General features: G+C 37.5%; 1 protein-coding gene across 7 annotated transcripts in view; it reads left to right on the plus strand.

The window, feature by feature from the left end:
• The window catches only part of tjap1 (tight junction associated protein 1 (peripheral)), a gene marked incomplete at its 5' end in the record, with an annotated part of 75,440 nt that overhangs the window by 14,557 nt on the left and 40,927 nt on the right, over positions 1–19,956 (plus strand). For 4 of the 7 annotated variants that reach the window (XM_079473868.1, XM_079473865.1, XM_079473867.1 and 1 more), the window contains one exon: positions 10,694–10,821. The exons of the other annotated variants lie outside the window; for them this stretch is intronic. The remainder of the gene's footprint in view (positions 1–10,693; positions 10,822–19,956) is intronic. 7 annotated transcript variants of the gene reach the window in all.

The following is a 19,956-nucleotide window of genomic DNA, read 5'->3' on the forward strand; positions in this document are numbered from 1 at the left end:
TTAAGAACCACTGCTAGAAGAATTGCTACTGTACTAGGGTACGTTTCCCAAAAGCATTGTTTGCCAACTAAGGGGCCGTTTACAGGAGACCGTTTTCAAGTGAAAGCGCAAAGGGACTGATAACGCAAACTTTTTAAAACGGGTTTCAAAGTGCAAGTTTTTGAAAACCACGGCGTTCTCATTTCCGTGTAAACCCCGAAGTACGCAAGAATGAGAAAACGACATTGTGCGCATGTGTATTAGGTGTGGGGGTGTGGTATGCGCGTGTACATCCAAACACAACGAAGGAGAAATAAATACATCAATCTGTGTAAACGTGGATTGTTTTAATAACGGTGTCCTGTGTACGTGAAACTTTTCAAAACAGCAAAAGAAAAACTTTACCGTTTTTCATCGTGTAAATGTGGCCTAAGGTTGCAAGTTCCATCATTCCAGCATAGTTCATCAATTCAAGTGTTTCCAGAAACAATCGTTTCAACGATCAATCCCAAGCAGGATCGCAAAGTTGCATGGTTGGAACTACAGGTCTATAGCTGTGGTTAAAAGCATAGTTCCTTTTTATTATGACATGTAGACTTGCATGAATCATGCCTTTACATGCATCATGTCTTTGAGCAAGCAACATGCAATGGATTCTATATCCATCATTTGAAATATATACAAAATGAATTGTAGATTGTAGATAAGTTAAGAAAATACAAGGGTACAAGGAGTGACATGAGAGGAAACTTATGAATGAATGAAATAGCGTGACATAAAACAACAGATAACAAGAGTCGCTGTTCAATGCAATGCATGCTATTTACAGCAAGTATTTGACACTAATTCGATCTGAACATATTTATAGTAGACTAGAAGTCATTACTCCACCACCACCACCTGTATGGCGTCATCAACTAGATTGCGGAACCAACTTGGTTCAAATGATTGCTATTCGACAAAGTTACTACGGTAAACAGTCGTAAATACATTGTTAATTTCGCCAATGATTTATCGTACTATTGTGGTTAACCAGTGAGATGTCATTTTCTGGGAAACGCGTACCTGACTGACACAATTTCAACGTTCTTCTATTTTTAATGTTATACTGCTCTGCAATTTGCCAGGGTTAAAAGTGTCCCTACCCCCTTTGCAAATCATAGAAATGTAAAATGTTTAAGGATATAACCATGAAAAGGAAGTGGGTTGCATTAAAATTCAAATCCCATCTTTTCTCTTACCTCACTCAAATCTCAGTGCCAGCAGGTCATGACTGAAGTGCCCTTGAGCAAGGCACCTTACCCCTGATTGCTCTGCAGTAATGCGCCACTGTAAAAAACTACTTGTAAGTCGCTTTGGATAAAAGCGTCTGCCAAATGAATAAATGTAAATGTACAGAATGTCAGCAGTTTTTTGTTTAAATGTCTCCTACTTCTGTTCTTTTTATGTTGTTGCATTATATTATGATGTTTTTTACCCTTGCAAGTCATTAAATATCAGCAGAGCTTTCAAGTCACTCTAAGGTAATTACAGGTGCGTTATGTTAATTAGAGCAAGTTCTGACATTTAGGCTCCATGTTGTTCATGTTGTAATGGCAGAGCGTGGCGTCTTTTGATGGATTACTCGCGCGTTTCTTTTTAACAGAACAGATGCATTGCCATCTGATGCTTTTATTTAATTATTACATGGTATATCTTGGTTAAGTATCTTGGAAAGGCATAAGGTAGTATATAGCAAAAACATATAATTTTTTGTCAATTCTCCCCCTGTACTTTGTTTACAAAGGGCAAACTCAAGCCAATACAGTTTTTATAAAATAATTTTTCTTGATACAAGGAAGTATCAAGGTTTTATTCACACTTTTGACTTCTTCTCAGCCAACCCCTGGACTAGCGGTTAGCACATTCTTTCCGAGTCGCTTGGCTTTCTCTGCTCTCCGTGGAATAAAAAATAAATAACAACAGACTGACTTTCATATGATTGTCGGTACGAGTAAAGGAGCTGAATTTGATGCCGGCATTCACTGAACAGTGTTTCTGTGAACACTCGACTTGAAATGTCACTTGAGGCTACATGGACGTGGATATTAGATTTAAGATGCATATGCCTGCAGTTTCTTTAATGTCTTCCATAGGCAAGACAGCTTACTGTTCTGTGCTGTACAAATAAATTGAGTCCATTTCACACACAGTACCTGGTCTTCTCTTTACCCCAGCGTGTCTTTCTGGCTTTTGGTTCTCTATCCGTCTCATTGATGGAGACGGTCTCTGCTTCCTAAAGCGTGGATAGAGACAGCTCATGCAAGAGTGGTTCAGTTAGGAGCTGAATGAAAGGAGAACGAGATTTCTTTCTTATTGGCTTTATCTTTACGATCTTCTGCTGCTGCGTAATTGCAGGCCCTCTGGGTCAAATAGGAGCGACGTGTCATAGGTGTGAAGCAAACAGCCTTTGAAATGAAGCTGAGAGAGCAGAGGTGTGGCTAAAGACATGGGGTGCCTATTGCCCGACTCTCCATCTGTTCTCCTGCTGCGGAGGACCAGCTGACAGACTTACATTTAGACTTGAATCCTAAATAACATGAACTAAATTCACCTGATAAATTGTTACTTTAATGGTTTATATATATTTATTTTATTTTATTAATAATATAAGGAACCTGACCTATTTTGGGGTAAATTTTCTAATGTGTGTGTATTGTGTATCTGGTTATTGTTTATGCATCATTTGGTTCATAATGTCATGTGTTGCTGGCTTATTTGTGTTGGTTTGTGGACAAGTGTCTCATTGAGCATGTTTGCTGTAGTGAAGTGGGGCTGTTTTTGGTACAGTTAAAGCACATTTGTGCAGGGTAGAAGGCATGAGAGGTCTGGTAAAGTGCTTTGTATTATTCAGGTGTGTGTGTGTGAAGAGCAAGATCAAAATTAATAGACACTGTTACTCATTTAATTAGACATATTCAGTTTCATTAGCTGACGCAGACCTTAAACGTGGCTTGCACGCACGCGCGCGCACACAAAGACTGCACTTTTTCCCCTAATAAAATCATTTTTATTTCCCTGTATTCTGTGTTTTCGGTTTACTTTTCAATTGTTTTATGGTTTAATACAAATTTGTTATGCAATAATTTTATATAGGACACTAGTCACCATTACCAATATCCAAAATCCCATTGTGTAATTTGAACAGGATGGCTTTAAAAGTACTATTTTTTAAAACTATTTTAACAGTTTAAACTGTGTCATTCACACATGGCTTAAATTTGAGGCCCGTGCAGGGTTCTAGCAATGCATGATCGAAGCGATGTGAAAAAGGGTTAAACGAAGTGCTTGTGGCGCTAGATAAGCATATTTGAGGATATAGCGCAGAAAGATCATCATTATAAATGTCATGGGTGCACGAGAGGGGTACAGATCCATTGTGTAGATGCGCTGCTGATTTTTAATGAAAGAAATGTTGTTTGTCAAATTTCCCTATATGCAGATTGTTATTTTAACTTTAAGTTTGCGTGTCTGCGTTTCAACCGAGTGAGCGTGCACTTGTAAGTACAGTACTTGTTTGTGTGTGTGTGCTGCGCACATTGCGCTGAAGCAACAGAGAAGGGGACACATTTTGTTTAGCTGTGAACAATGGCACAACAGTGCTGCAGAATTCATCGTTAGAAAATGTTTTTTGTTGTTATATGAAATTTGTTTTGCCTCGTTTTAAGACTGTGGCGGAACAAAATAGACTGTGGCCGTCCCCCATAGTCTCGTCAATGAATGGGAAACTTACATTGCAGGGTTCTAGACTGAGACTAAATAGTCGCATTTTGTGACAGTGCGAGCATTATTATACAAGTACTCACTCATTTGAGACCTGGAAATTTTGAATTTCTTCTAGTTGTTATTTCATGTGGAAAGACAAGTAGAAGGCGACCCGCCACCAGTGCAGGCTGTGTGTGATAGTCACTCACGTGTCACTGATGTTTCCCGCTGACAAGCTAACACACAACATGAGCACATTACTACCAGTCGCTGTTTGCTGTGACGGATATCTTGAGCACGAGGATGAAGGATTTAATATGCGAGACGTTTAAAACAAAACTAACCGCGTTCAGGAAACTTAATTTATCTGTTGCTTACTTGAGACGGTGCTGGATCATTTCAAATCCGTTCAAAGCAAGAACAAATGACAGTGGAATGCTCTTGTAGTTTTATTTGATGTTATATTTGAATGTGTTATGTGAACATTATGAAAAAGTCTACAATATCTGTTGGTTCAAATTAATTCACATTACAGTCTTTCTATTTAGCACCAATCAATAACAAAGCTTAGACTTTGCCTCTTTTTAAATAAGCAGAACCGAATCTGCTGTCATCAAGTAACTTACCTATATGTCAGTATCAGTAATACAGTTACTTTGTGAGAAATAATTGAATAATTGCATTGCAGGCTGATTTAAAGTGTGCCCCAATTTTCTTTTGCTTGCGCTACTAAAAATGCTCCTAGAAAAAAGTCTGGAGCCCTGCATTGTCATCTCTCATGAAATATAACATGCTTATCTTCTCTTTGTATTTCACACCAGAGTGATTTGTATTCACTATGCATGTTAATATATTTTAATACTTTTGTGTTAGCGTGTCGCCAACCACTAGGGGCTGTAATCTTCACTCATTCCTCAATAGCTGCCCTGAGTGGTTCACTGTGATGGCCTGAGATTGTTTGGCACATGTTCATCTCAAATGAGAATAGATTATTACATCATTTTGAGATGGCAGGTATTTAATCGTAAGAGGCCTAATAACACAAACTTCTTTAGTGGTTGACTTGCAGACAATTGACATGTTTTATCTCTCACTTAGAATGGGAAAACTTGCAAAAGCTACATCAGTGTTGTGTAAGATATTTTTAAGACTGAAAATGTTTGTTAAACAGTTCAACTTTTGAGTTCGACTCATTTTATGTGATTATGAGTCGAGAACTCATTAGTATGAAAAATACAAAGGAACTGTTTTTGAAAATAAATGCTTTACACTCTTATCAAAGCTTTTGTGAACCGCATTTAAATTTGTATTTTAATTTACGGGATATATACCGTATATACTGTGTATATGTATACAAGTCAGTTTTTCATCAGACCTTCCGTGTTTGGCAGATTTTGAGCTGGCTGCCTGTTGCCACATGGTCAGTGGACAGGCCAATGTGAGTGAGTTTAGGATCAAGCGTCTGCTACAAATTGCACTGACTGCTCCCAGACCCGACCACGGACTCAACTCAATCTGTCACACAACAGATACTTGTGACTCAGCTTACCCCCCGCCCTGCTCCATGTGTGTTTGTAGAGCCTTTGCAGCTCCGACCCTGAGCCCATGTGACCAGCGCTGTGTTTGCCAGCATCCGAGGATCTGATCGGATTACGTGGTGCAAAGGATTTAAGCCTTTGTGTGGGAAGCTTTCTTTATGTAGACAATGCTTACTATTGGAAGATGAAGACAATTCTGTCATCATTTGTTCACCCTCTTGCCCATTTCAAACCTTTATGACTTTCTTTCATCTGCAGAACGCAAATGAAGATATTTTGAAGAATGTTGGTAACCGAACAGCATTGGGTCCCATTCACTTCTATTGTATGGACACAAAACCAATGCAAGTAAATGGGTGCCAGATAACAACATCCTACAAAATATCTTCTTTTGTGTTCTGTGAAAATAAAGAAAGTTGTACAGGTTTGAAATGACTAGAGACATATTATCCTGGTGTTTTCTGTTTTGCCTATACCTGCAGTTCTTCGAGTTTATTGGTTCTGCTTCAGCTTGTCGAAACGAGCCTGAAATGCATCATTATTTCCCTGCAGTCATAATGTAGGGATGAACATAAAGATCCTTTCATATTTTTCTTGCAAGCTTAAAGTCTCCCCCTTGATCAATTCAACCTAATACGTCACCAGATAAATCATACGGTTATTGCTGTTTTGATTCGTCAAAGGGTCGCTTAATGCTTTTCTGAGGTGGAAACTCAGATTTCTCAGACGGTGAGCTTAGGGCGGGGGCTGAGAAAGTAGAGATGACAGATGAAAGGATTGAATACTAGGCGTCATAATGGAGGTTGATTATTTTGTTCTGATTTTGGTGCCTGAAATGTTCTGGACGTCACGCTTTATGCACGTACCCACCTTCCCTTATTTAATGCGCCCTTCATCTGATGCCTCAGTAAACATTCATGAGCTTTCAGTGCCCATCCACAACTGTGCAGCTCTCCACTATTGACTCATTTTGATCTCCTCATCAAAAAAGATATTTTTATTGGTTTGTCAGTGTCATTGGCTAATACTGCTGCAGTAGTTATGTCCCGCTGGTCCTCAATGCGTAACGGCAAGTTTTACGTCCTAATCTGATTGCAGTGTTTCAGGCTTCATGCAGTCAGTCAAAAGCTAGATACCGTTTGTCACGATGTAAACCTGTGACAGCGTTGGGACTGAATACACACACATATAGATATACCGCACACACATAGACTGCACGTTATCACTGTCTGCTTGCCGGCACCGTACATCACAGTTACACAGATCCGTGTAGCGGTTCTATGTATTATGCGTTTATATTAGTTGAAGTGTTCTTTTATATACTTTATTTAAGTACCATTACAGGGTTATGTTACTCTTGCATCTATGTTAGCAATTACAATGCTACTCTGTTATGAGATATGTTTTTGTTAACTTTTCTGTGAGTTACAAATAACCACAAAACCACATACATTTGGTTTATAAGATTTTTTATATTTGCCATAAATACAGGACAACACTTAACTGTTTTAAGACCCATGTTGCAAAGCCTGTATGGTTATCCTTTTGAGCTATTTAAACGTGAGGTAAATTCGGTTTCTGAACAGTACAGCCATGTTACAGGTGGGTGTGTGAAGTCATCGAATGTTCCATGGTTCATACCTGTGAACAAGTCACATTCTTCTGTGATTTTGTAGAATAACCTAATGCAAACGTATGTTTATTAGTCATAAATGTGTATATGCATTTATATAATATATATGTAAATCTGAGAGGTAAAGTAATGAAATATACTTAGGTAAGTATATTTCATTTTTGAAAAGATGGTCCGTTCCGGGGAGGGAACAGTCAAACCTATAAATGGCCCCAGGACGCAGTGTAGGGTAGTCTGATGTACCGCTTGTCAGATCTCATTGACCTAGTGGTCGTGCAACGTTTTTATTTTGAAAAAGATTTTTTAAAAGTTTTTGTTTTGCCTTTTGTCTATTGCTTGTCACTTTGGGAGGCTCACACTAAATGGCTGCAAAAAAAATGCTGCAGTTTGCTTTGTCACTTGTGGCCTCCATACACCAGGAGCATCCTAACACCATTTGCCGATCTGCAGGCCTGCCCAGTATGTGCATCTGGTTTTTAGGAAAAGTATAGTAACATTTTTGGATTCTTTAAAGGCTTTGATTCTTGAAAGTAGGGTTGATCACGGCGAACGATATTTCCTTGATATGTTTTTTGGTAGCTTAAAAGCGTAAGCCTTCCTTTATTTTGTGCCAAACAGGCCTAAATGATCTTTCTTTTTTTTGTTATTCTGTAGCATATATTGTTCCCTTTTGCAAATGACAAAGACGTCAGTTTAAAACAAACTTTTGTATTTATATTTTTTATTGGTTAATGCAGAACAACGAAGAGGAATGAGGCACAAGAACGCAAGGTAGGCTATAACCCAACGAGATTAAGCTAAATATAAACTAAATATAAAATGGCAAATGAAACCAAATAAAAGCAAATTGTTCATGCTTGTTTGGTGCAAATTTACACAACCTGAAGGAAAAAATATAACCGAATGCTGTGAAGTTTAAATGAGCCAGTATTTTTGCAACATAGCCTAACTGCAATACGAAAGGCACCATATAATAATTTTTCAGTTATATGATGTATAAAAATGTGAGTTTAAAAATAAGTTTATCGTATTTTTTATGCAAAGTTTGAGAAGATTTTGTAGCATTTAGATTTTGTAACCATTTTGGAATAAGATAACGCCGATCGAATAAAAAACCTGTTAATAGGGCCTAAAGCATATTGCACATAATGCAATAAAAACCATAAATAAACATTTCGGTCTTGCATTTTGAAGTTTCGCATCAGAAACGAGTGATGGAAACGCCAGATTTTGAATTAAAAATTAAAAATTGAAATAAAAATTTTGCTTGCTTGAGGTGCTTTTTCATTTACTTAAAAAGGGTTAATGAGAGATGGAAATGCATTTGCAGAATAAATAGCTCCAAAAAGTCACGTAACTGCACTATGAGACGCCGTATCCTGATTAAACCAGAGTACTGATCTTTTTACACAACATCAGAAAGGTTGTTATGGTCATTCATAAATGCCTGAGCAAAGTCGCAAGTATTTCTGCAATTGCCTCTTAGAACTGTCACGACTGTGTTTCCCAAACAGCAGGCATCCTCAAAAGCACTGCATGCATTTATTGTGTTTCGTATATGAAAATTATTACAGTCAGTGACTTTTCTTACTGATATTTAGTGGCAGTTTATTAGTTGGATGGCAATGGTGCTTATTTGCAAAGGTTTTATGCAATATTCCAAATTCACAACTTTGTATGGAAATCTGGCTAGTCTCCGCACAGAAACACACAGGCTTCTCCGCAGCACGAGCACGAGCATGTAAGGTGCACACAGCGCTGTTTTAAGGTTGGTAAACGATCAAGTTTATTGAAGCGCTGTGTATTTTCGTGTTAATAGTTTAGATAAAAGTAATTTCAAGTTTAAACTGCGTTTAGAAGCAGACAACGCTATTCTTGCATCTGACCTTATATTTGGTGATTTGGATCAATAACATTCATCTATGATTTAGCTAAAGACAAATAGTAGGCCATTTTTTTGTTTTTGATTTACTACCGAAAAAAAATTACATTTTTATTTCCTTTTTATTCATAGCCAAATTATTTACGATTTATTTTAGATGTGTGTCATCACTACACAGCTTTTACGGCATTGTTTTTGCCTTATGTTCACACAGGTTGTTTTCCGGGACTGATCCCGTTAATGTTACTAGGTCCTCTTTCCTGAATCACTTTTTGGATAAATCAGGGATGCGTTTGCATTCACACAGAAGGCACTCTGGAAATTTTTTGGCAATTTTCTGGGATCAGCGGTCTGTGTGAATGGGGTATATGAGAATACAGACCGGTGGTCTTGCTTTGCTAAAGCAGGCATGTAATTGGTTTCCTCTGCTTTTTATTGCTCTTGCAGTATTTACTTGGTTGTGTTCAGGCAGCTTTTCAGCTCTTAAAAGAGTAAACGGATTAGTTTGCTTTCAGCGTTGTTATTGTAATTTTATGCAAATGTAAAAGGTTTAAACCTTTAAAACTTCTTTATGTAACTTTTGAGCTGTTGCCTTGCGGGCCTTTATACATAAGAGTTCACATGAGTTCGATTCCAGCTTGTCTTGACAGCTCATTCCTCTTTGAAACTTATTTTTGTTATAAAGGAGTTGTTTATCATTACACCTTTATGTGATGTAGAAGAAGGTTTGTACAGCTTTTTCCAATATGTACATAGTTTAATGTGTTTAATAGTTAAAAACTGGCTTGGAAAACATTAATAGTAGTAAAAGTAGTCCATATGACTTGAATGTTGATCTTCAAAGTCTGACAATTTGATGACCAATGCTTTCCATGAGGAAAGTTACAATATAAAGAAAAGAGCTGCATACATATACTCAATTGGTGTCTCAATATACCGGCATTGACAAAAAGAATGACATTAAAGTTTTTTTAATTGGCTTACACTCTAGAAGTGATACTAAAGGCTCAGTCAGTGAAACTGTTCGCTCATTTAACTCATTTTCAGACCAAGACTGAAAAACCAAGCTCACTCAGTTTGAAACCACATTTTAATAATAATTAAAAATACAGCTAAATAACACAATAAAAAGACAATAATAACACTTAGAACATATTTAAAAACAGTTATGTGCTTTGCAAATAAACTCATATTTGTTATTTATTTATTTCAATAGAGTTTGTGAATTCTTCTAGCTATGTTAATTGTGAAGTAGTCAAATTATGTCAGCCTTAGTACATACATAGTATGTGACGTTTTAAAGACCTGTACCTTTTAAAAAGGCCCGAAATAAATTGTTCATGTCAAACAAGAAGATCAGACTTGCATTGAACACAATGATGGAGTGTTGATGGCAGTTTGCCTGTTACAAACTGCCAAAATACATCACAGGTAATCTATATAGCAAATCTGCTCAGACAAAAACATCCTGGCGGAGACGTGCTGTTTGTCCCAATACATATATTTAAGATCTCTCTCAGTTGTTCTTGCTGTTTTCCCCAAAAACGTCATTGAATCTTGGCTGGTGGCAGGTGGTTTATGTCTGGATTGCATTGTCAGGGGAATATCCAGCTTTCTGCAGACCTGTCCCTCACATCCATTAATCAAGCCACTTTCCCCTGATAAAACACACATTCATTAGCATCTAACCGCTTTATGGCACCATCTCCGTCTCGGCCCCGGGGGAGCAGGAGGGGTCGGTGAATCAGCCTCTGTGAATGCAAAGCAGTCAAGCGGACGTTCATTTGAGACACGCTCCCGCTGTCCCACGGGCCTGGTCGCGTCTTATGACACTTAATCCCTAGCCCGTGTGATTGGCAGGGAGTTGCGCTGCCGCCAATGACTGCCGTGTTTTTCCATCACCTGCTTTTGTTTCAGGTCATTGATCGTTGGGGGCGGAGTAGCGGGAGAAAGAGGACAAGAGACGTGAGAGATTGAGTTTCCTTGGCGACTGGAGGGACACACTTGGGGCGATGACTCTGGAGAATGCAACATGCACACTTGAGGTGAGGGGCAATGCCATGCTGTGTTTTTGTAACTCTCTGTGCGTACGTCTTTAGTCTTGAATGTCGGGGCCACCTCTACCTGTCTGTGCCGGCTGTCAGTTATTCAGAAGTCTATTGGTTTCCTAGGAAATGAAAATCCTACTTTATCTCCAGCTCTGTTGTAACGAAACTTCTGTTAGGTGGCCATATCTTTGTTCTTGTCTGTTCTTAGGGTATTATGGCTGGGCTTGCAAATAAGAGGTGTTAAACAAAGGAGTGTTTACAAAGTGATTTACAGAAGAAATCATACATAGCAATTTTGGTCACTTTTAAAAAGCCACATTTAAAATCTAAGAATTCAATGCTTTGGATAACAACAAATGAAGTTTTAGTTGCTGTATATAGTTTGTACATGGTGTGTAGTTCATCACTATTTAACTAGGTACATGTTTCACTAACATTTGACCTGCAGAAAATGTTGAAATACTTATCCGTTTCAATTTAAATAAAAAATGAGTGTATCAAACTGTTTTATCATTCAAAATGTAGTGAAATGCAAAGACTCAAAATTTTGCCAAAAGAGCTCATTGATACCTACTCCCCGGTCGTGCAACGTTTTTTTCACGTCACTTGCGCAAATACAACAAACAAATCTCTCAAGTAATAAAGAGTGTGAACTTCAGTGTTTCTGCTACATTTATTTTGCCTTGCCTGGCCACCACACCCAGAATCCTCCCTTCCATTACTATATTGACACACTTTTCTAGGCCTGTCGCGACAGCAGCTTTTTGTTTGGTGATTTAATTGCATCAGAAATTATTGATTATTGTCATTTTATATTATTAATAATATTTTATGCCACTGATTAAGTAACGATAATATAATATTTCAAAACACCCGTTTACAGAACAAAGACATTTTAAAAGAATATTTGAACATTGAAATTAAATTGGAATGTAAATAATAACTGGAGGGTAAATGTTTCAAATAAATAAAACAGACACTTCCAGTCCTCAATTATAATTGGTTAATTTACCTTAGAAGCCGTTATGATGAAATTTAGGGTGAGCAGCACAGCACGATTGTATGTCATCATGTGGCTGTTTAAAATACACTTGCACAATTGAGCAATGAAAAACAATGTCTCTGTATCTGAAACTAATTTTCCATTCGTGAAGTGCCCTTCAAAGGAACAAAAACGCAGTTTGAAATTTGTCTAAAGTGTTGCACTTGACATATTTAAGAAAGTTTGCAACTCTTTCACTAGATTTAGTGACTTTTCCGACCCCTTTAGCGGCTTTTGTTTAGAAGACGCGTATAACGACAAACCTTGTGTCTTTTTGGATAAACTGTTCATTCAGTTGGAAAGTGACATCAGTATTTCTAGGCTTGTGCGAAATTTCGCTTTCCTGGTGCAAGAAACACGTCTGTTAGTGAGCGGTAGACTTCAGGGAGAAGCCAAAGATGTTAAATGGAAAGCATACAACCTAATGGCTAATGCTTATTTACATTGTCATTTGGCAGACGCTTTTATCCAAAGCGACTTACAAAGAGTTCGGGGAGCAATAAGCGATATGTCATACAGAGAGCAATAGTACAATAGGTGCTAATACAATGTTACTAGTTTCAACAAAAGCTAGACCACTACCTGTTGAGAGAAGAGGGTTAGTGTAGGTTTTTTGTTTTTTTCTTCATATGTCTCATATAACATCTCACTCATGGTCCTGCTTGACCTTAGTGCTTTGTTCGATACTGTAGACCATAACATACTTCTAGATTGCTTACACAATTATACCTGTATTGAGGGACAGGCACTACAATGGTTCAGATCTTACTTGTCAGACAGACATCAATTTGTCCATTTAAATGGGGAATCATCAAATCTAACGCAAGTAAATTATGGATTACCTCAGGGATCGGTTCTGGGACCCGTGCTGTTCTCCATATACATGCTGCCCCTCGGAAACATTATTAAAAAACATGGAATTAGCTTCCATTGCTATGCAGATGATACTCCGCTATATATCTCATCAAGACCAGATGATTCCTCCCAGCTATCCAAATTGGCAGAGTGCATTGAAGATATAAAACATTGGATGACCTGTAATTTCCTTTTAAATTCTAATAAATTCTAACAGAAATATTACTTATCGGACCAAAGACACGCAAACCGAAAATTTCTGATTATAAATTGCAAGTTGAAGGATGTTCTGTTACTCCAACAAATACAGTAAAAGATCTAGGCATTTCGAAATCACATCTCAAATGTCACAAAAACAGCCTTTTTCCACCTAAGAAATGTTGCCAAGTTACATAATATTCTATGTGTTGCTGACGCGGAGAAGCTTATTCATGCATTTATGACCTCAAGACTTGACTACTGTAATGCGCTACTTAGTGGTTGTCCTGCATCATCAATAAACAAACTCCAGTTAGTTCAGAATGCAGCTGCCAGAGTTCTAACCAGGTCCAGAAAATACGATCACATAACCCCAATTTTATCAACCCTTCACTGGCTACCCATTAAGTATCGTATTGACTTTAAAGTTCTTTTAATCACTTAGAGAGCGTGACACTTTAAGGCTTTATAAGATCTCAAAACGCAGGACTTTTGATAACACCTAGAATAACTAAATCCACCAAAGGGGTCGAGCTTTCTCATACGTAGCACCTAAACTCTGGAATTGCCTTCCTGATACTATTGGAGGATCATACACACTCGCTCAATTTAAATCTAGATTAAAGACGCATCTTTTCAGCCAAGCATTCACTTAATGCAAACTATGCTAAATAAACCACCAGGAGATGCTGACATTAGAAATTATTTTCGAGGGCTATAACAAGTTAAACTATTCATGTTCTGTGTTTTACCCTTTTTTTTCGTTTTTCCCCTGTAAAGCTGCTTTGCAACAAAGCAAATTGTGAAAAGCGCTATATAAATAAAATTTTATTGAGTTGAATGTCTGTCAAGTATTCGCCGAAGAGGTGTGTTTTAAGTCGTTTTTTGAAGTTTGTGAGAGATGTGGTTGACCGGACCGCATTGGGAAGAATTTTCCAACAGGAAGGAGTAGTAAAGGAGAATGAGCGGGAAAGGGATTTAGTGCCCTTCTGAGAAGGAAGGGTGCTGACAAGGTGCTGCTCGTTTGCTGAACGCAGGGTTCTTGATGGGGTGTAGGAGTGTAGTAGGGTGTGAAAGTATGCGGCGCAGATCCAGTGATAGTCCTGTATGCAAACATCAGTGACTTGAATCTGATCTGGCCTTCAACATGCCAGTGGAGCTTATGCCCTGGATGCCACTCTTTAAAGTGTGGTGATTTTATAAGACGATGTGTTTTGGTGATAAAACAGAACTTACAATAGAAACAGAAAATATGTAAATGACAACAGCTTTATTGGACAATAAGCTGTATGCAGGCCAGGGCTCTACGGTAACTTACTTTTTTAAGAGCACTTTTTTTTTAAGGAAACGTTAATTTAGCACTGTATAGCATAGGGATGGGCATTTTTCTATAATTTCATATTTGTATATCTGAGCTCATAAAATTCTAATATTTGTTTATTGAAAGTGGCCCTAACTTAGGCAGTTTCTGCATATCATGTTAATCTTGAGAATTTACAGAATAGTATCGCACCCTTCAAGTATCCGTAGAGTCTTTAGTTTGATCACAGACAGATACAGGTGTACGATTATTTCCGAAAACATGTGAAGCGTGTGGGGAGAGGGGAGGCGGAACTAAAGCACGTGTGCACACATTGCCAAGAAAACACAGACATCAGTTTCACTTACCGCCTGCGGTTCATGTCCGGCATCTTTTAGCCCTGGAACCGCCACTCCATCTATCAGTTTCAAACGATCTCCAAATCCAGCGTTATATTCACCATTTATGTAACATTCATCACCCAAATGCAGCGAATAAACAACACAACTGAACTTCAAGAACATAGTGCTCTCTCTCTCTCTCTCTCTCTCTCTCTCCTGCACACAAGTGAAAGTAACTTGTGAACATGCTCCTTCTCCCGCTCTCCATGGTTGATGCCTGGGCGTGCCACATGCTTTTCCGGGAGAATCATCCAATAAAGGACTTACAAAAGTTATTATGAAACGGATTTTCATGTTAGAAAAAAACTTTACGAAATATTCATAACGCATCAATATTATATCCTGTATATAGGTTTTTTAATGTTGAAAAAGAGAAAAACAAACTAACCCTAACTTATGGGTCATTCACACGGTATGTGGTGAGTACCTTTAAGCCGTTGTGGCTGCCGTTCGCAGCTGCGCCTGCCGCAAATAGCCTTGCCCGTTGAAGTTGCAGGATTTTGGATGCATGAGCACCATTTGCGCTCCGACAATCGCGACTGCCGCGTACATCTTTGAATCCACCATTACGAGTGTGAACAAAGGGAGATGGTCGCAGTGTAGGGCCCTGTGTATGTTAATGTTCAGAGAGTAAAATATAAACGGGTCTGAAGTTGATACCTTTAATGCCTTCATGCAATCTCGTAAATTCGATTATTCCCACTTAAACCTGGAAATAATTAATGGAACAGTGCTCTTTTAACGTTAAAAGATACTTGTAATGTTTTTATGCTACTAAATTGTGACTAAATACTTATAATGTCAGTAAATCCAGACTTTAATTTTGCGTTTGTGGTGGGAAATATAACTTGGTACCAAATAACAGTCCATTGTTTATGTGTAAAGGTTCACATGCATGTATATGGCATTAGAAAAAGATTATAACCATATAAAGGGATTTTATACCTTTTATATCTAGTGTGATTATACCACTGCTTCATGTCCTGAAACCATAAATGAGTGAGAGAGAAAACTGAATCTGAACTTCTAGTTATTCTAGTTACCTTCCTCAGGATCCTGCAAAATAAAAAAAAAACTTTTTAGTAGCTCAGATATATGAACCATTGCTGTCTGTGTGTTAAATTATTCATTTCAGGTCAGAACAAAAGTGAACATGGGCCAGTAGATCTCAATGCTGCTCAGCTCAGGTGCTTGTTAATAATGAAGGATCAAGCTCTAACCCTCTGTGGACATTTTCTTTTCTTGTTACATGTTTTATTCTTGTCTGTAGGTTAGGCTTTCGAAAGGCTGTTAAAGGTAAACAGATTGTGTAACTTCGTGATCTCGCTCTTTTCTTAGTGGATGAGGGCTATGTTAGTGTACTCTTGGAAATGTTCATGTGAACTGTCTTGTTAGCTTATCCTCCCAAATGCTGTTTTGTGTAATCATGGTTTTGTGCCATTCAGAATTTACTTTTTACAGTAGGGAAATTGTTAAGATTTTTTTAGATATCGGTACTTATCAATGCTGTTATCGATTCTACGGTCTATAATTCGATGCAAAAAGACATGATGTGAAAATATGTTAAACATTTTAAGTTTCTTTATTACAGCTGAGCTTTAGATCTGCAGTTTACAAATCCTGCTGAGCAAACAGAAAATGCCACATAGCAAAACGCGTGTGTGTTCCTTAGCATACCATTTACGGCACTTGCATAGGAGCACATCATAATGTAATTCAACATATTTACTTTACATAACTATGGTTATTTGGCTGGTAGACCGTATTTCTTTCTTCTTTTCTCGTTTTAGGTCTATATAAATGTAATTACTATTTTCCAAGCAAGTCATATTTTTTAATTATATGTATTATTTTTAATAATCTTATTGGACATTTACTTAAATTTTATTAGAGTAAGTAAATATACTCCGTGGCCGAATTATTAAAAATAAATTTTATAACTTGGTCTCAAATAAAGGAGTTTTATTTTGGCGGGTTGTCGCAAACGACTGTTTGACGGAAGCTTCCTTGTTGTGAAACGCGGTGCAACCATATCAGTCTTTTACTCATAAACACGCAAAACAAGCAGATTACAAATGCATCGCGGAAATCATATGGCCCTAGATATCATCCCTATGTTACACTATATACCAGTTCAGCATGAGGTTTAAATAAGAATTTAGCTATCAAAAGAAATGAAAATCCTTCAATGAAATGAAGTTGGTTCAAATGCGTATGGACAGTTAAATCGTAGACTTTCACTAAATCATGAACCCAGACGATGCCATCGCCAATTCCAACAAATGTTTCACTTTCGTCTTGTGGCGCTCGCTGCTCTGTGCTACGTGGTGCAAATCGCGTAAATGCATATGAACAAAGCTAATGGGCATTAAACCTCACACTGTACAGATCAGACAAGCCTTACTTTTTAACTTTTAACTGTATAAAGAAGATCTCGCCCAACCCTATCTCCTAGATGTGTGCTATCAGGCAATTGCTATTTTTACATTCTGAAATTTAATTTAAAATATATAATGTATATTAAATTAAATATATAGAGTAGGCTGTTTTTTAGTGGTTAGAGCATGGCGCTAGCAACACCAAGGTCATGGGTTCGATCCCATGGATTGCACATAATCAAATACAAATGTATAGTATCATGCAATAAAGTCGCTTTCTATAATATAATATATAATATAATTCTGCCTTTAAGAGAGCCAGGGTCTTTACCAGTGCCAGAACCCTAGTACATGATATACAGATTCACAACTTTGGGAGCTAGGGAGCTGATTGAGACACACCCATTGCCTTACGCTAGCTTAACCACTACGATGAATAATCAAGATCATAAAGATTTAACTGGGTTTTTATTTGCCCATTACGTCTCATAACAACTTTAAAGACTATTAACTAGATTTATAGTACTGAGATAAGGTGCAATCCATAGATGTTACATTAAAAACAACCCAGAGGATTTCTTCAAAGCCGTTAGACGCACAAACTATTTTATAGACATTTTTATTGACTTATCTGTCTTGTTTTGACAATTAAAATGGCTGTTGGACAACATATTGTCTGTCGTTTGAATTAGAACAGGCAGTGACAGGCTGAAAGAGTTTACTAGCTACACAGTGATATAGAGCAATATTGTTTTAGTTTGGGTCTCTTAAATCATTACAGCTCTGAGCAGAATGTTAAACTCAATGATAGAATAACAGCTCAGACACTGGATGTCTTACTAGAGCTCTGTTTCATATGCATGTTGCTACAGTTTTAAAGAAACTTGAGATGAAACGGACAAAGGTGAACAACTCTCATGGACAAACAGTCAGAAATGTTTATTTCTCTGCATTAAAAATATCTAGCGACTAGCGTAGTACAATAGGAAATACGAAATTACATGAAGACTACCAAAAGACAGTTGAGTAACCTGTAGTTCACCAGGAAGAATATAGGTCTTGCAACACCAAGGTCATGGGTTTTTAATTTCTATTGGAAACGTATTACGAACAGCTGGAATGATGACACTTACAGTATCAGCGGATCTGAAGCATATCATCTTTAGCGATCATCTTAGTGTTGAGTGTCGTTTTTTGCTCTGCCCGTCTAGCATTAAACTTAGTTGATCTGATCATGAAACTAGCAGATTGCCGCTGACATGTTGACGTAATGTTAGCGAGCTTGAGACATCTTCAGTTGTCTGTTGACAGCTTTTAGGTGCGTTCTTAGCAGAGCCACCCTCTGGTAAACGCATCACCACTGCATCAACAAAGAAAACACTGGGAATTGTTTTTGTTGTTTTTTCGACAACTATCGTACACACTAATCAATGTTCGAATTAAATCAAGTCAAGTCAGCTTTGTTTATATAGCGCTTTTGACAATTAAATTGTTACAAAGAAGCTGTACAAGAAAACATTGACTATAAGCAAAACATAAGGTTATGCAAGTCAAAACACGGGTCAAATATCAGACAGACTATAAATTCCTATATGCAGTGTTAATTAAATAAAACTATACAATTCTGGCAGCCCCCCCGGCCAGACAAACAGTGCAAAACAGTATGCAAACGGTGGCGAGGAACCCAAAACTCCATTGGAGGAGAAAGAAAACCTCAGAGGGAAACAACAAAAAAATAAAATTATCCCGACAAACAGACATTTAAGCAGATTGTAACATATACTTGTATGAACTCTTTTGAAAAATAAACTGGATATAAATGTGTGGTTCACTCTGTAAAACTTAAACCTCTATAATCTTTGTTGTTACTTTAAATGGTTGTTACTCAACCAACTGGTTGAATCCTTGAAACATTCTATTTAGTCAGTGGCGTTGCTAGGCCCTTTTTTTGGGAGCTAAAGCCCCCCTAAAGTTCTAGCTTAGCCCCTTAAAATATTGTACGTACAAGTCTGTACAAGTATTCGAGATCACTTTATAGTCCCCTTTTAAACTCTTATTATGAAAACAGCGGCAGTCTACGTTATTTAGTTCTTCAGTTCATAGCAGCACAGAGTGGATTGAACGTCATAAGCAGAGTACAAGGTGACATCTGCATCTTTGCCATTATTTGTTATAAATGCAGCTTACGTAATATGATACGGGAGCAATACAAGACCCTTTCTCATCCACTGTAGACGTTTTGTCTGCGTTCACCCCTCGTCACACTGTTAACTAGTTGTTTACGTTACCTCTAGCAAAATAAAATCATTTCACACCAATGACGGCATACTTAACATCATCATGCTTTTTTTGTAGTTGCGCACAGATATGTGTCATTCATCATGATGTGCTGTTTTATTTTTCTGCACCTAGTTATTGAGAGCTGATGGTAGTGTCGAGAGCCCCGGAAGGACGACGAGCAGATAGAGTAACTGTAGTTCAGCCTGGTGCGGCTGCTGTGTTATTTATTGTTCTGAGTTCCGAAGACGAACATTTTTATTATTAATTTAAAATATATTGTGGATGTAATACATGAACACGCAGTCATGCACAGAAGTGACAGCTGCTAATCAGAATGAATGGCAGGGAAAACATATCAATATCATATCAAGTTATTTCTTTCAGCAGTTGATAGTGACATTTATTATCTGGATATGTGACAGTTGTTGTCACTTTGAATTATAAATGTTGCAGATCGATAGATTAATGTGATATTAATTTAAATAACTTGTCTTTAATCTGTATATTCTTTCTGAAGTATTTATTTTAGTAATGTAAACAGTATGTGGTGCTAAGAGAGTGGCTATGTACAGTATTATTTATTTATATATATTCTCACTGGAGACTGAGCCCCCCTAACATTGAAAACCTAGAATCGCCCCTGTATTGTGATATTAATTTAAATAACTTGTCTTTAAT

This window comes from Barbatula barbatula (assembly GCF_947034865.1).
Source record: "Barbatula barbatula genome assembly, chromosome: 14".
NCBI classification, from domain to species: Eukaryota; Metazoa; Chordata; class Actinopteri; order Cypriniformes; family Nemacheilidae; genus Barbatula; species Barbatula barbatula.